Here is an 18,492-nt window from a genome sequence, read left to right as displayed (position 1 = left end):
TCCACTATTGAGACTGAAAATTAGTCTAAAGAATTAAGACCTCAAAGTCCAGAATGAGAAAAAATTGTTTTGCTTAGAGCCTCCTTATAATTGTCTTACTTGTTTTATAGATATAAGCACTAGAGGACAAGCTCTACCTGATATAGCTGGCCTAGACATATGCAGAGTTATTAATTGCAGAAGAAAGAATTATACCTTTCAGATAAAATGGCTACAAAAAACAATTAGTTGCTGTTTTTGAGACAAGTTCTCACACTGTCACCCAGGCTGGAGTGCAATGGCACAATCAGAACTCACTGCAGTTTTCTACTCCTGGACTCAAGCAATCCTCCCAACTCAGCCTCCTGAGAAGCGGGGACAACAGGTGCACACCACCACTCAAGGCTAATTTTCTGTTTATTTTCTGGTAGAGATAAGGTCTTACTATGTTGCCCAGGCTGACCTCAAACTCTTGGCCTCCACTGATTTTTCTGCCTTGGCCTCCCAAAGCACTGGGATTATAAGAATGGCCACTGTAACCAGCTTTAGATCAATTTTATTTAATACAGATAGCTTCCCAACTGAAAATATTTTATTAGAATTCTCTTAATTCAGCAAAGCAATGTTATTACTGACCCAGTCTTCACTTATTTTCAGCTTACATGCAAGAACAAAATTACCTTTATTTTTTAATTTGTTTTATTTTATATTTTCAAGGTGCACAATATGTCGTTTTGAGATACATGTGCATAAGGAAATGATTAGTATAATGAAGAAAATTAACAAATCGATCATATCACTTAGCTCTGCTTCTTTTTATGATAAGGACACCAAAAATCTAGTCCCTCAGAATATTTCCCAAAAACAATACAAGATTATCTAATATACCTACAGGTTGTACATCAGATTCATTTATTCTACATTACTGCACCTTTACAACTTTTTGCCCTTCATTTACCTATTTCCTTCCCACCAATGTAACCACCTTTTTTAATGTATTGAACTTATAAAAATAGATTTCAAATATGAGTGGGACCATGAAGTATATTTCTCTGTGTGTCTGTCTTATTTCACTTAGGAAACCTGCCATTTACATGTCTCCTAAATTTAGTACAGAAATAAGGTGCTAGTCAAGAATATGTCTCAGTTTTGTTAGATTATTTTTTTCAAGTTATCCTCTTTATCATTTTTTACTTTTTGTACTATAGAAGAGTGAAAATCCTTGTATTAAAAAAAACTGTAACCAGGCTATTGATAAATAACTTCTTTTAGGGATAAAAATTTCAGGAAGTTCAAGATTTATATATTAATGATTGACAATGTTCTTAGTGGTCTCTCTTTGATTTATTTCAATTGTAAGTAAGTCTTGGTGATATTCTAACATAAATTCTGACAGGTGAAGGGAATAAATAAAGTGAATATTTCTAGGAGAATCAATAGAATAAAAATATCTTGGTTAAATGGCTAAGAAAATATGGTAAATAGACGCAAAAACTTTTTCATCTTCCAAAATCAGAGTCAAATACTAAGTGATCGTAAAGTAGCTAATTCTGTCTTTCTGCCAAAGTGAATCTGAGCTAAATTAGAAGAATGTCAGGAATAAATTTTTCCTTGAAATCTAGCAACAAATAATGTAAGTAAATTATGAGAATTTGACTGTTGCATAGAGTTTTAGCATCAACAGAAAAGCTCACAAAACATAGGTGAAAATCAGAAAGGAGTGCTGGGTTGGAGCCCTAAGGTGAGTAATTTTATCACCTCAGATCACTTGGAAAAAAGCAGCGAGTCCGAAAGAAGCTGGTGGTAAGCTTTCTCTCCGCTAACCCCTAATGTTCTGCATGAAATGTGTGGAGGCAGAAGAGAGACAGTTTATTATAGTCTATGTGGTATAGAGTGAAGGAATAAGAGAATATTTCTGATAAGTATTTTCAAAATTTGGAGAATCATTCCTATCAAAATCATTCATTTAAGGGACTAAAATACAAATAAGATGTTTCTTGCCACATAACCCTCAGCTAGCCAGGCTCTAAAAAGGACAACCCTGGACACCTCGACAGTGGTAAAAAGCAGGGTTTACTCACTCTTGAATACTAAGAACTGGTGCTAACCTTAGGCAGCAGCTTATCTATTTGGTTGAGGTTCAGCTTTGTTTCATTGAACAAATCTCTTGGGTTATTTTCAGTTGTGCCAGTCATTGAATTTGTTTTCTGAATCAAATGATAAGAATAAATATGGTTTAGAGTGTAAACAGCATTCCCAGATACATTACAACTTGGTGTCCCACCTGCCTAATTTTGAACCTATAGGACGGGAATAAATGCATTGTGAAAAACACCAGGTGATTTCCTTAAAGCCAAATACTCTTGTCCCTCCTACTTTTCTTCCAGCTTTCCTGCTGCATGGGACATGGCAATAAATGGAAGTTTCCTGCACACAGAGGTAAAGTTCACCCATTGAAGATGTCAGTCTTCTTCTTGACCAACTCCTATATTGGTACAAACATGTGAGAGAAATGCACCTTCTGAATCGTTTCAAATTCGTGGTCTTTGTTAGAGCACATAAGCCGCTGTGCTAGGAGACGTAGCTATTACATTCTGTTATAGAATTTTCCATTCTCTATCATCTGGATTGTTATTTAAAATGTAAACAAAGTTTGTTATTTCTACTGCATAAGAAGGTTTATATCACTTTACTCTTAGCAAGTAATTAAATTTATATGTCAGTTTAAATAAGGACAGCCTCCGTTATTATAAGTCCTCTTCCTGTTCCCATCATCTTATATAGGAACCTTCCTCTTTCGATAGTTTATATTAAAAAACCTAAGACAATTGAAATCAACCTTGTAAAAATTATGCTACAATTATTTTAAATCCTAACATAATAGTGTTATCTTTGATATGAATCTGAAAATCAATTCATTTCTTATCTTTTGATAGATATTCATTAGTATGTTCTATCCTATTTTGTTACTTATATTTTGGAAAAGTTACTTAATGTTAGAATATTTATACATATTAACTCCTCTACTTATCCATTTACTCATCTTATTTACTGTGTAATCTATTCTAAAAATTGCATTGAATAATTGTAATATATTAGCAAAGAAGACAAATACTGCCATTGCCCCCTTGGAATTTTCAATCTGGTAGTAACAAGTATAAGAGTTTTCTGAATATTTTAATCTGATATAATATATTCAGAGAAGATGTAATAGCAGAGCAACCCAGCACTGAAAAACTGTTGTATGAGCTGAAATGTGATTAATAACTAGGATGCTGAGAAATAATACAGTCTGTGAGGTCAACTTAACTTGTTTAGACTTAGAAAGAAAATAAGCACTCTTTTTATTCTCTGTCAGATAAGATATCCACCACTTCATTATTCTACCCCAGCCTGGTTCAAATATACAACTAAGACAAATGATTTACAGTGTGTACAAACTGAAAACATACTCTCTGAAAAAGAAATCAGATTAAAAAAAAGAGCTTACATTGTATGATTTTATTCGCCTGAATGCAAAAACATAAAAAGTAGATTAAGTGCTCTCAAGGAATGGGGGAAGGTGAATGGAGAATAAGTGTTAATGTGTATTGGGATTCTTCTGGAAGTGATAGAAGTCCACAGGCAGTAGAGAGCTCTGATGCCTGCACAAGTGTGACACACTAACAATCTCTGAATTAAATATATTAGAACATGACTTTCACGGTAAGTGACTGAATCTCAAAAAAACTAGTACAAAAAAAAAACCATTATTGATGTTCTAGTAAAGATTCCACAATAATTTATTAATTAAAATAACTTAATTAACAAATGTACACATTCAAGGTGGTTATCCCATTTATAACCATAAAGTAATTACATTCCATGAAGTTACAATGAGCTCACAGGCTCTCACACATAGGGTCTTAGGACACTATTTGCCTCATATATGGGAGGTCACAACAAATCATCATGAAACCAACTTTTCATGTACAACCAAAGCAAAAGAAAGGCCTCAGAGGGGAAGAGAAGGAGGAAGGAGGAAAATCATAGATAAGAGAACCTTTAGAAACATCAAAAAAACTCACAGATCCATTATCATAATCCAGAAACACCCCAACCCGACCCTGAGGCCTTTGCACATACTGAATTAAAGGTGGAGAGTTGGTGGAGAGACTATAGTGATTGCTCCTCTTTGAGGAAATTGAAAAAAATCTTTCATCAGAATCAAAAACGATACTGGTATCTGCTGTCCTGGAATCTCGACAGACTCCCAGAATCCAATTGGAGGAGTGGGTCACATCCACTTCCCAGTAATGCTTGCCGGAGGTGAATGCTTGCGCTCCCCACACAGCAAAGCTCTCCACTCCCTGGAGATCCATGGGTGCACTGAGATGGTCATCTCCAAATATCACATGTCTCACATCCTCAGAAAGGCTTATATAGCAAGGAGTCATTTCCGTGCTCAGAGCATTATCCACTGACAAGGAAAAAATATTATATTAGTGAGTGTTATGAGGGACAGAGGCTCTGTGGCCCAATTATTTACTTCATTTGCTCTTCTTCCTAGAAAATACAGAAAAAAGGAAGCCAAGAGAGTTCAGCCCCATGCATCCATGAAGATGAAATGTTATTACACCTCTACAGCACATACAATTATGTATCATTCCTTAAATAATAGAGAAAAAATGTGACCATGTCACTGGGGAAATAATGATTTAATGTCTACATCTGCATAGTTTGTTTCAGGACATATGCAAAATGGTTTTTTTTCTTCAATAGAAAACTCTTCTTGTATTATTTGTCTTTAAGATCATCAACAGGTAGACATCAATTTGCTGTGATGTGAGTATTTATTGGAATGTAAGTTATGCCTGTTATAGTCTCAAACATCAAAAATTTGGTAGAAATTAACACATGTAAAATTTATAAGTTTCTTAAAAAAAATACTCTGGCTTTACATTATCTGTTTATCTCCTGATTCAATCCACTCTGGGTTCCTGCCCTCTGCTACTTAGACCTGCTCTCTAGAATGGGCCTAACATGGTTAAGCCACGTTCACAGATCCCTCACCTTTCACTTGTTACAAGGTGTTTCTGATGGCATTAGAATTGTCCTGGTTATGGATATTTTAGTCATTTTCTTTGTTGATCAAAATGTTCTGATTTTGTAAATAATAAAGGGTGCTTGTAGAATGCATGTAAATGCACATAGAATAGAAAAAATTAAAAACCATTATGCCAAATCTAAGCCTTCAAAATTGAATTAAATCGAACAAACACGAAATACTGATGCCACCATGAGAACTAGTGTCTTCATAACTACATGATCTGAATATTCTTCGTCCTCTTATTCTGCAGATAAAGTATGTATCTTGCTTTACATTTTCATCAAACTGTAAGTCAGGAAATTGAGCTTTGATCATTGTAATATTACTATGCAGGTAGAGAAGATGCACATGTTTTGGAAAACTATGTATTACCTACATGTCAAACCTAATAAAACTTAAACGGGAAAAGCCTCAACCAAGGGACCCAATAAGGAAGTAATTTGAGGCCGGACTGCCAAGCAGCTGGCTCTTGCCTCTGAAGTTGTTGAGCATGTCTAGGACTCCAGTTATGCGCCATGAAGTGAGCTCTGGGTTCACTGGCTGGGGCTTTTGCATCTGTGCCAAATCAGTCCTGCAAAGAAAATGGCCTCAGTTATATTTCCAGGCCCAGAGCTAATCACATAGTCATACGAAGATATCATATTTTCATGTAAGATGTTTCCTCAGAATTCTGCCAGTTTTGATTAACTGGGTGTACATTTTATTCCACACTCTAGGGGCCATAAGGATGTTACTTTTTCTAAACTTTACTTCCATAAAAACCCAATTTCCCCAGATATGTTATTCTCAGACATTATACAACTTCTAAAGTCATTAAAAGTCATTGCCTCCCTCTGCCCATCACACCACTTGAGGGTATGCAGAAATCCTGGAAATATTTCAGAGAGCAGAAAACTCAGGCAAAAACTTCTGGGACCTCAGCCTGCAGTTGTCACTAATGCTAGTCAGTGTCTAACAGAGAATGTTCACTGAGACAAAAGGCTTTAATCTTCCGTGCAAAACAAAGGAGTCTAATTCCAGCCTGAGAACCCTGCCACTGAGGGTCCCGAGGCAACCATTTTCCTGAGGTCTTTCCTAGAACTGGGTGTATGGTGATGGAGCAGACCCGGGTCATTGATGCTTTTAGGAACAAAACATCCCTCCTCAGCCCATCCTTAGGGAATCTCTCTCCTCCCTCTGTCATTTTTTTTTTTAACCTCCCACCCTTCTAGAGTAGAAGACACCTCTATGATTCCTCAGAGTAATTTTGTATTAAGATCTGTGGGGTATGGCCGGTCAGGATGGATGGATTGGGAAGAACAAACTTCCGAATGGCAAATTGTTTTTATGTATATTTTAATTCATACAAATTTTGAGGTGAAAACTTTCCAGACCAAAGAGAAGAAGACCTCAGGCCCTCTTTTGAAACAAAATTGGAATTAGCCACTGACAACGATGTTAGTACTCAAAATGTATACATCCCCTTCTTTCACAACAGAACAAATTTTTCAGAAATAGCGTTTTTTTAGTGTAAACTCACCTTGCTGATACATTTCTCACATCCTGCAAAAAAATGAAAGATAATGTTAATTATGAGAGATTTTTCCTTCTGCATCTTTTCTCATCCTCTTGTTTCTTTCTGTTTTAGTGTTTTAATAATGTGTATCTTTTTATTTCCTGCTAAGGAATCATTGAAGGCTACATTAATAACAGAACCTCAACTAAACAATGAAAAGCTTCATCAGTGGGCATTAAGAAGAAAGGAGCTCAGCAAGAGATGGTGGAGTAAAGCAAAGATATCTAAGTTTCCAGTGTCATTAATTTCCTAATCTTATTTCCAAGGAAAGGTCTGACCACACATGACAACTATTAAAACAAAACAGAGAACCATATGAGAAACAGAGCACATGGACATTGATGAGCAGCTTTGACAAACCTTGCCCAGGCAAGGGGAAACCCCTCAATGTCTTCAGCAAATCACTGCTGTGTGGGACATCAGAGTGAGGAGGAACTAGGGCATATAAATGGAGAATTACTAACCTTCCCCTGGCCTAGAGTTCTAATGATGTTAAATGATCTCTCTGTGTGGATAGTAATCCAAATTATATTGAAGAGAACTTTGTTACATATTATCTGCTAAAATGGCAAAAATTTCCCAAACATTACCAAAGTGTGCAGTAATAAGTGAATGGAGAAATGTAATGGTGGAAGTCAGACAGCATGTGCCACTTAGCTTAGAGCAGTGACATATGCTGGTGAAATTTGCATGTCCTGGCAGCATTGTCCAGCAAAGGCTTCCTGTCTCTGAGGGTGGACCTTCCCTCCTCACCTGGAGCAGCTCCACGTCAGGCATGTGGCATGCCTCCCACAGCTCTCTGTACATGTCTTTCATCCCTTCTAAATGTTGGGTCATTCTCACTTGACTGTCTTGTAGTAGTTGGAAAAGCTCTTTTGCTTCTCTTTCCAGTGCCTGCAGATGCTGTTGCTCCTCCTCATGGAGAAATACATGCATCTTTTGATAATGAATAGTGATTATCCTCTTCCTTAATGACACATAGTCCTGCAGAGATGTTTGGTTAAAAGGATTACATGTTCTCACTCTCAATAGAAAACTTCAAATAATTATATGCTGGGTGTAATCAAGAAACTTATAAACTTTCTGCCTCACTCTTGCAAGGAGTCTTGAATATTGGCTATCTTCTTCTGTCCATCTTTTTCAATGTTCCTATTTCTCTCCCTTTTTAAATCAAACCTATATAAAGACTCCTGGTTTCTGTCACTGTGACACTTCTTCACAGTTGTTACTGAGTCAATTGTTTCCTCTATTAATCTCTCTTTTAGGATTTTTCCATGTCTGATTCACCTACATGTTAAAAAACATTTAGCCATACACCATATTATGCAGAATTTTTTTACTTTTACCATATTTTTACTCTATATACTATTCTATTTCTTTCATCTTCCTCACACGCAATCTTAGTGAAAGGTTGTCTCATCTGCAGTGTCTGAAAAGGTTTATGCCAACCTTCAAATTTCAACTAGAATACACATCATGCCGTTTATCCAATATACTAGAATTAATTTATCTAGCTTGTGTGGGCTTCTCTGTTTGCAACTCCTATTATATCAATTGAAATCACTATATTTTCTTGGGATGAAATCACTATCTTTCAACTGGTAGTTTGAATTTAGCTAAAAAGTATAAGCTAACATTGTGTTTATTCGTGTAAAAACAAAGAAAACATTTTCATCTTACCTTTAACGAATGAAATGTTCTAGTTTCCTGATTTAGATTGTTTCATGTCTCTTGAATGATTTTCCATAAATAGTCCATTTCGTTTATAAGTTTCTCCTGCAAAAGAAGCAAGAAGCTTAGCAATAATGAAGACAGTAGAGTAGATTTCATACTCTTATCAATAAAGAAAGGCTGTAATTGAAAGAAACATAAATTAAGTTAGAGTGGAGTGGTCAGATTTTTCCAAGTTAAACCCATTTGGTTCTAATAACTTGGATGTGAAAAGTGATAGAAACATAATAGAGAGTTTTAAGGGACCTTTTGGATAATATTATCAATTTTCTGAGAAACTGGCTTTTATATAACCTGACTTCTTTGAAAAGTGTTCTTGGTGCTGGCCACCAGCTCCACAGCTCCATTGTACACGTTTGAACAATTTTTCTAAGGAAACCTCCTTTAGTGAAGTCTCAACACAGCTATGATTAGAGTGCCAAATTAGTCAGCAACATTGAAAGGACACATTTGTGTGTTATGATTGACATGGAATAATCACCACATCCACCATCTGCATTCTCATCACCATCATTATCATAGGCCCTCATCATTCTTATTTGGGATTCTGTATAATTCAAACTGCCTTAGAGGCATCACGTACCCTGCATTCCTCAGCAGCCCATCCTATTGGGCTGTGGCTGTGAGCCGCGTGCTCTGGTGACTCAGAGCAGGGCCCACAGATCAATCTCTTGTCAGCCTCACAGAAGAGCTCCTTAGTCTCCTCATGGAGCACACAGATGTTGTCTGAGTTGTTGATGTTCTGAGGTCTGGTCTGTCTGGCTAGGGAAGCCAGCTTTTTGAGTGCCACATTGGTGTTGAAGTTGGGCTTCTCTGAGATTTTTCTGCACATAGGGCAGTGCATTGGTGCTCTGCCTTCTTCTGAGCAGAGGCAGAGGCAGGGCCTGCAAAAGCTGTGCCCACAGTCAATGGCGACCGGGTCTATGAAGTAGTTCATGCAAATGCAGCAGATGAGCTCATTCTGGAAGACTCACAGGGCATCTGAATCCATCTTTCTGAAAATTAAAATAAAAAAAAGTGAGAATTTCTTTCTCTTATTTTTATTTGCCCTGATGAAAAGGAAAAAAAGGCCAGTGGACAATTTTCCTTATCTACTTGAGCTCTGTCCAATATGTCTAATAAGTTAGCTCCAGTACAAACTGAGATATAGTAAATGCAAACATGCTGGATTTATAAAGTTTTCCCTCAATAGCCATTGAAGATTCGGTCCAGGACTCCCTGAGATACCAAGATCTGAAGATGTTCAAGTATCTTCTTAGTAAATGGTGTGGGATTTGCATGTAACCTAAACCTATCCTCCTGAATACTTTATGTCTAGATTACTTTGAATGCCTAATACAATGTAAATGCTGTGTAAATACTTGCAATGCCATACTGTTTAGGAACAGCAAGAAGATTAAAAATACATACATGTTTGGCAGGGCGTGGTCATTCATGCCTGTAATCCCAGCACTTCGGGAGGCCGAGGCGGGCGGATCACGAGGTCAGGAGATCGAGACCATCCTGGCTAACACGGTGAAACCCAGTTTCTACTGAAAATACAAAAAATTAGCAGGGCGTGGTGGCGCATGCCTGTAGTCCCACCTATTCAGGAGGCTGAGGCAGGAGAATAGCTTGAAACCAGGAGGCGGAGGTTGCAGTGAGCTGAGATTGCACCACTGCACTCCAGCATGGGTAATAGAGTGAGACTCTGTCTCAAAAAAACAAACAAACAAACAAACAAAAAGTACATGCTCAGTACAGCTGCTTTTTTCTCCCTGTAAATATTTTTTATCTGAGATTAGTTGAATCCACGGGTATGAAACTTATGGGTATGAACAACCATGATGCAAATGAGAAAATGAGACGACAGTCCTCATGGCATTTTTGTTAAGCAAGCCGTGCTCTCAGTCATTTCCAGTTACTTAGACAAGCTTAAAGCCTGGGCGGAGGGTAAAAGCTAGGATGATTTCTGAGTCACTTATATAAGCTAATTAACAAAGAAGCACATTCTGAACGTCATCCTGTCTCTGTCATTCTATCCCTCTCAATGATTCCATTATGATAATATATGAAAGACACTTGGTATCTCTGGTATTATCCTATACTCCCTGCCTCCAAACTCACCTGTGAAGTTTGCTCAGACAATTATAAATAAAGTAGCTTTTATCTAAGATGGATAAATCAGAGTGGACTGTCAACTCCTAAAATTATCAATCATTAAATTTGTCCTTTTAACTTTAATATCGAAACTCTTCCTTTCAATACATTAAATGTAAATAATATCTATTATTTTTAATTAGGAAAGTTTTTTCCCATAGTCAATTCAGATGATTAGAGAGAACACTTTCACATTCGGAAATAGCCAATATTTCAACTATAATTAACCAGAATTAATCAACAATTAATTATTTTCTAAAATAACAAAAAAAGTGGAGATATGTATTAGGTTTTCCACTCTACAGTAGAAAATCCAGAAATGCAGTTAATGGAAGCATGGCCACTAATTCACCTTTCCCCTTAGTGACTTGGAAGTTGCAGCTTCTTGGGAGCCCTTGCCAGTTGGTTAGATCTATTGATCTATTTTCTTTCTTTCTTTTTTTTTTTTTTTTTTTTGTTGCTGTTGTTGAGATGCAGTCTCACTCTGTCCCCCAGGCTGGAGAGCAGTGGCGCGATCTCAGCTTACTGCAACCTCCGCCTCCCAGGTTCAAGCAATTCTCCTGCTGCAGCCTCCCGAGTAGCTGGTATTACAGGCACCCACCACCACGCCAGGATAATTTTTTTGTATTTTTAGCAGAGACCGGGTTTCACCATGTTGGCCAGGCTGGTGTCTAACTCTAGACTTCAAGCGATCTGCCTGCCTTGGCCTCTCAAAGTGCTAGGCTGCAAATATGAGCCATCATGCCCAGCCGATTAAATCTATTTTCAACGGCTTTCAAATCTAGTCTGCAAACTGCAAATTTTGAAGACACAGCAAATAAGACCTTTGCAACGAGAATTTTCAAAGTAATTCAACGTTTTTAACATTCATGTTGGTGTACATTATAACCACTACTACATGCCCACATTCTAGTGAACATTTTAGGTATTCTATGGGTTCCATCATTGCATGAAACTATGGAAATGTATCTTTTCACACTTAAGAAAAACCTAACAATACAGAAAACAGTCACATAAAAAGAATCAAATAGCAAGGGAACACAAACCATATCTTACAAATTGAAGACACTTTATATTGATTTTCTGTAAAATCACTAAGACAGTTATTTGTTTGTTTAGAAAAGACCCAAGCATGCTGCCGGGTAAATTTAAAGTATTTTTAAGAGTAAAAGTGAGCATGATGGTTTTGCTGCACATTTTATACTCACAAGGCTACTATGAATGGTCTCAGTCTAGAAGCTCTGTAGATATCCAGATTAGAAGTAACTCCTGGTGCTCCAAAGCCCAGCAGCCACAAATCCAGTGGGTCCTTACTGAAGGAGAGAGAAATCTCTGGGCAAGCATCCTTTTAAAGTATATGGGCCCACGAAAGACCACACCCACTTCCTGAGGTTGATTAGATTGCAGAGAAACGGGTTAATGGGCTGATTAGGTTTATAAAGTATTGAAAACCACACTTGAGGGCTCAAAGCTCAACAGACAAGTTTGGAATGAGATGCTAGAAAGTTGACTTAACACAGTTTGTTCAAAGAAATATTTTAAGTATAACAATTAATTCACTAAATATTATCACATGCTAATTTTTATTTATTTATTTATTTTTTTGAGACGGTATCTTGCTCTCTTGCCAAGGCTGGAGTGCAATGGCTCGGTCTCAGCTCACTGCAACCTCTGCCTCTGGAGTTCAAGCGATTCTCCTGCCTCAGGCTCCCAAGTAGCTGGGATTACAGTCGCCCGCCACTACGCCCAACTAATTTTTGTATTTTTAGTAGAGACAGGGTTTCACCATGTTGCTCAGGCTGGTCTCAAACTCCTGATCTCAGGTAATCTGCCCACCTTGGCCTCCCAAAGTGCTGGGATTACAAGCGTGAGCCACTGCACCGGGCCACATGCTAACTTTAAGATTTTGTTTCTCCCTCTGTTTTAAAATTATAATTGCTTAAGTGCCTAGCCGTTATTTATCTGAATATGTTCAAAGATAAAACATTAACGGATTACCAACACATCTGTGCTGTATAACTCTCTTGTTTAAAAAAGTATAACAAGGAACTCAATTGTGTTTCATGAAATTGTATATATAATGGTTGATAGAATTAGCTGTATCGGCCTGTTTTTCTTATTTTTACTATTTTATGACTATTTCCTAATGATGGATTTATATGAAAATAAATCTGTTTTTTATTTATCCACTTTTTGAAGCATTTTAAAACTGAAACTTTACATATATGTACATAACTATCTATAACAGTGTTATGTATTCATATTTTTAAAATTATATAATAATTATTTACACAATAATAATAATTATTATTACTTTTTTTTTTTTTGACATGCAGTCTCCCTCTGTCACCCAGGCTGGAGTGCAATGGCACGGTCTCGGCTCACTGCAACCTCTGCCTCCCAGGTTCAAGTGATTCTCCTGCCTCAGCCTCCCGAGTAGCTGGGATTACAGGTGTCTGCCACCGTGACCGGCTAATTTTGGTATTTTTAGCAGAGATAAAGTTTCACCAAGTTGGCCAGGCTGGTCTCGAACTCCTGACCTCAGGTGATCCGCCCATCTCGGCCTCTCAAAGTGCTGGGATTACAGGCATGAGCCATGGCACCTGGCTCCTATTTACACAATAATTATGTGCATAATTATCTTTAATAGTGCCTGAAAGTTATTTTTAACACAGTTGCCATACTAACAGATTTTGTTGTCGTTTACCATGATTTCATAAATCACCAATGTTTATACATAGCTGTGTTCATAAATTATCTAATGTTTGGGGATTTAGGTCACTTCTCTAAACTTAAAATTAACAAACCTTGCTAGAAGTTGAAAAAGTAAAAATCTATATAAAAGTCACCATTTACATATTAATAGACATTTAAAAAATTATAAAATTCATAAAAGCCAGCATAGCCTAGAAAAAGATGAAGTGGCTGTCTTTTTAATCAGTCCACAGCATTGCAAATTAGTATGTTTTCTGAAGTGTCATTTAATCAGCATTATGCTTCAAAAACTATATCCAATAAAGTTAAGAATAGGTAATCATAGATATATATATATATATATGCAGATTTTTCCACAAATGTTGTTCTTTGAAAACAGATTCAAACACTTCTTAAAATGTTGCATATTATCTACCTAAGTGTAGAGAAGAAAGACTTTCTAGCATTCTCACTTCTCAGTAAAAATTCAATTCTACATTTTGTAGACTGCCCTGTATTAGACAGAAATAAACAATAAGCAACTTATGGGATGCATATAAAAGAATAAAAAATAGTTGCAAATTTTAGTGCTAGAAGCTGAAAAAGTTATTATCTATTTTACTACAACTGTGTTATCATGCAGGATAGGTGAGAGAGAAAAAGCAGTATTTCCTTACCTAACTAAAAATACTCTGTCATTCAAGTGAAAATTTCAGACTTTATTGATTACCAATTCTATGCTAAAAACTGTTCTAAGAGCTTCACATGTTCTAGCTTACTTAATTGTTACAGCAACCCCATAAGATAAATAATCTTTTATACTCATTTAAAGATTAAGAAACGTAAGAACAGGAAACTTCAATGATTTGCCCATAGGCATACTCTAATTAAGTAGGAGAACTAGGGTTTGAAACCAGGCAGTCTGTCTCTGAAAACTGTTTTCCCTTCAGTGACATTAAATATGTTGCCAAAGTATGTTCCTAAGCCACCAAATTACATACAATATTTTGGGGGGATGCTTCTTGCATGCTGGCCAAATTGATTGAAAGTTGACAAAGCTTTCAAGTATTGTGCAGGTTTTGGTCCACTTTTTTGAATAGTAATATGCACACTGTCCTACATCTGCCATACTGTCCAACCCTCTATCAATGACATCACAAAAAGCCTGTGAGCATGCTCAGCCAAACCCCATAACAAAGGCATTGTGGAAATCCTAGTGTGCAGCGCAGCTCTTCTTTTCAAAGCACAGAATGTCTCATAGGTCCTCTTATGTGTGCTACTCTGATTACTCACAAAACAATTGTCTGCTATGGACTCTCCTTACTGGTAGAGATTGGAGCCAAAATTGTAACAAACCTGCACGTTCTGCACATGTATCCCAAAAATTAAAGTAAAATTTTTAAAACAAGTGTAAAAAAAACCAAGACTATATCCTTAAGGAGCTCATGGTCCAGTAGTTGATACAAAGGAAGGGACAGTCATCCTAAAAGTCTTCCTAAAAGAAATGACACCTAAGCTGAAACCCAAAGGATGAGGGTAGTCTTATCTTTTCTGATAGTAAAGTCTAAGTGACAGCAGTTGTCGTGAGAAAAGATTTTGGGGCCTGGCATGGTGGCTCATGCCTGTAATCCCAACACTTTGGGAGGCCTAGGTGGCTTGACCAGTCAAGCTGAGAAGTTTGACACCAGGCTAGGCAACATGGTGAGACTCCATCTCCACAAAAAGTACAAACATTAGACAGGCATGAGGGTGCACACCTGTAATCTCAGCTAAGTCTTAGGCTGGACGATTGCCTGAGCCCAGGAGGCAGAGGTTGCATTGAGCAGGGATTGTGCCACTGACTCTAGCCTGGGTGACAGAGTGAGATCCTGTCTCACACACACACACAAAATATTAGTTCTGTTCTCTTCCCGGGTTGATATCCTTCTATTCTATCTAGGCCAGAATGCTTTCTGAAATGGAAATGTGCCTATATTCCTACCTGCTTAACCTTATTATGGGATTTTGATAAACTACAAGAAAGTAGTTACACTCCTCTCGATGTCTTCTAAAACGTACTTGATGTATTTGGTGCTCCATGTATGAATTGTTCTTCCCACAAATGCCTTGGATTCTAGTAAGGGTGAGTTCCTTGTACTTCTTTAACTTGCCACAATCATCCATACTTCTATTATTTTGTATAACATGATTACCTTGTCAGTGGAAATATAAATAAATAAAATTACTTTGAAGCGCTGTGGCATTGCCCAGTAGAATTGATGATCCACAAATTTTATCACCCAGACATTCCAGCTATCGGAAGATACTGTCCGGAAAGAGAATCTATTGGCTATTTACATTAGGAGACATGTTCACAAAATCAAAACACAAAAATCATTCCAAACGTACAACAGCAGAAAATGAACAAATATATTTTATTATGCACCATTTATCCAACTTTGGGTTTTCCACTACAAACTCACTCTTGATTGTTTACATAAATAGATCTGGACCCTTTAAATATTTTTTTCTTTGCCACGTGTTAGGATGTCAATCTTTGTGAGGAGAAAGCATTGGAGAGAAATTCCAAAAAAGCGCTTCCAATCTGCTTTGGAAATGACACCTCCAGTGTCTGGCCCAGAGGGCATACCGGGATACACCAATGCCCAGATTGTGTAGTTCAGGCAGCTGCTGTAGCACCCACTTCCTGAAGTTCATGGTGGCCAGGAGAACTCAGCAGCCACGAGCTTCTCCTGATACTGCCCTTTGCCAAATTTGCAGTGGAGCCTGTCTGGCATGACATTTCTTCGTAAACAGCTTTACAAGTGGCCCAGAAGCCAAGTTTGCGGGGAGCTCTGAAGTGTGGATTTAAAGCAAGTTTTTCAAGTGCAACAGCACAGCGACTTCTTAACATTCAGTGAGGCCAAGGGGTGAGGGGACTCTTCATGGGCTACTCCAACTTCACCCTGGAAACAACGGCAATTCCTTATATGTGCTCATCACGTATTATTTAGACTTCTCCTTACATTCTACTAGACAATATTTCCTTGCTCAAATGCTGTTATAATTAATCATTCTTTATATTAACTTTCCCTATTCACATTATTACATGTTTTCTCTGTCTTGACGGACCCTGAATTTTCCTTTCATTTGAATAAATGCTATCCATCTATCTATCTATCTACTTACCTATCTATCTATCTGAACACTTAAAGACCAGTGGAAAAAAATCAAGTACCATACAACTATACAGGGTATGATTTTATTTTAAAAAGTTCAAAACTACCTAAAGCCAAACCATGAAACATGTAAATAATATAGCCATGTGTGATAAAATTATAAAGAATAACAGAGGAAATAAAGATAAACACAAAATTCAAGAAAGTGAAAAAGCACAACTGTCACTAGTGCATGGGGAACCCAAAGATATTGGAAATGTTATTTTCTTAATACGGCTAGTAGGTTCACAAATGTTCATTTCGTTACTATTTTTCTCTATACTTGTGTGTTATATTATAGTCTTTTACATAAATAAAATATTTTAATAAAAAATAATGATTTCATATGCTATAGAGTGATTACATATACTAACAGTGTAATGTTATTTTATTATATGTTAATTTACATATAATTATATGTTAATTTACATATAATTAACAGTGTAATCAGTGTCCCAACTAGTGCGCTGAGATAGTGATCCTCTCAGCCTTGGGAGGCCAGGCAGGGTGTGAGACCTCTGGCTTGGAGCAGTTGCCCATATTCCGCAGTGTGCTCTATGACAAACTGATGATTTCCCATGTGTGAAGTGACATGAACACATTAGACTTGATTCCCCGAAAATGCCAGATGAGAGTTTTACGATATTTGTCCATTCCCCTTGGATTTAATACTGACTTCCACTTCAGAATAACCTTGTATAATTATAAATTTTGATTTTTTATTTTTAATCCACAATGAGAAAATAACAGAAAAAGTATATACACAGACAAATATATGAACACTCACATAACTGTCTATACTATCCATCTTTATTTCTAATATACTAATTTTAAAATACATCAATATACCCAACGTCATTCTTTCTGAGTGACATACCACACAAATTCAATATGGGTTCTCTAAGGAATCCTCTTAGGCTACTTGTTTCAAAGCCTCTGAAGCTGCCTGCACAGTGAAGGCTGCAACAAAGCTTTCTCTTCACTTCTCCCTTAGCCTTGCATGGGTCCACTTTCCTTTCAATATCAGAGCGTTAGAAATTCCTGGAAATGACTCCCCTGAATACTTGCTGTGGCTGCTTGGAGCATAGATGACATACCTGTTGATAAAACAGTATACTGTTTACTAGTTGCCCAAATGATATGGAAGAGAAACACAAGGGCACTCTACAATTCTAACATCGAATATTTCTAATTTAACAATTTGAACCAGCCACTTGTCAACTAAACTTCCACATTCAATCAACTCTAAAGACTAGTATGTCCAGGCATGGTGGCTCAAGCCTGTAACCCCAGCATTTTGGGAGGCCAAGGTTGGCGGATCACGAGGTTAGGAGTTCGAGACTAGCCTGGAAAGCATGGTGAAACGCAGTCTCTACTAAAAATACAAAAAATTCGCCGGGCATGGTGGCACATGTCTGTTGTCCCAGGTACTCAGGAGGCTGAGGCAGGAGAATTGCTTGAACCCGGCAGGCAGAGGTCACAGTGAGCTGAGATTGTGCCACGCCACTGCAATCCAGGCTGGGCCACAAAGCAAGGCTCCATCCTTTAATAAATAAATAAATGAATAAATAAATAAAATGGAAAAGACTAGTTTATGAAATATGTATTAATTAATAATATTTGACTTTCAACAAATAATCTAAAGTGGTAAGTGGTTCGATGCTACAACAGTAACAACGATAAAGTAACCACAGCAATCATGCTTGGTAATAAAGTATTTATTACAAGTTTTCTAATTCTTCAAGATAGACTACACACAGTTGATATTAGTATTTCCCAGGGGAGGAAACTGAGGTCTGAGAAATCAAGTTGCTATATGATTTGTCTCAAGGCACATTACAAGTAAGTGCTGATTTTTTAATATATCATAATAAATGATAGCACAACTGTGATCGTTAAAGTCCTGTTTGTGATTAGTCAACCATCTATTGTGTTTTTTTTTTTGTCCTTTTTAAAAAAAGCCACACTACCATGTTAGAATACTTAACATAAAACATGAAGAAACATCAAAAACAATTTTGTAATGCTTCATATGACCATGATAGACGAATGTTTTATAGAACGGGCAAAGTCATTTCATGTCATAGACCTAGAAAGGAAGGACAAAC

General features: G+C 37.1%; 1 pseudogene; it reads right to left on the bottom strand.

Moving 5' to 3' along the window:
• Positions 1-3,845: 3,845 nt before the first annotated feature.
• Positions 3,846-9,345, bottom strand: LOC100446730 (tripartite motif-containing protein 64-like; annotated as a pseudogene).
• Between the last annotated feature and the right edge of the window lie 9,147 nt (positions 9,346-18,492).

Source organism: Pongo abelii, chromosome 9 (assembly GCF_028885655.2).
Source record: "Pongo abelii isolate AG06213 chromosome 9, NHGRI_mPonAbe1-v2.0_pri, whole genome shotgun sequence".
Classification (NCBI taxonomy): Eukaryota; Metazoa; Chordata; class Mammalia; order Primates; family Hominidae; genus Pongo; species Pongo abelii.
The sequence above is the reverse complement of the archived record's forward strand: the minus strand, read 5'-3'. Positions and strand labels throughout refer to the sequence as shown.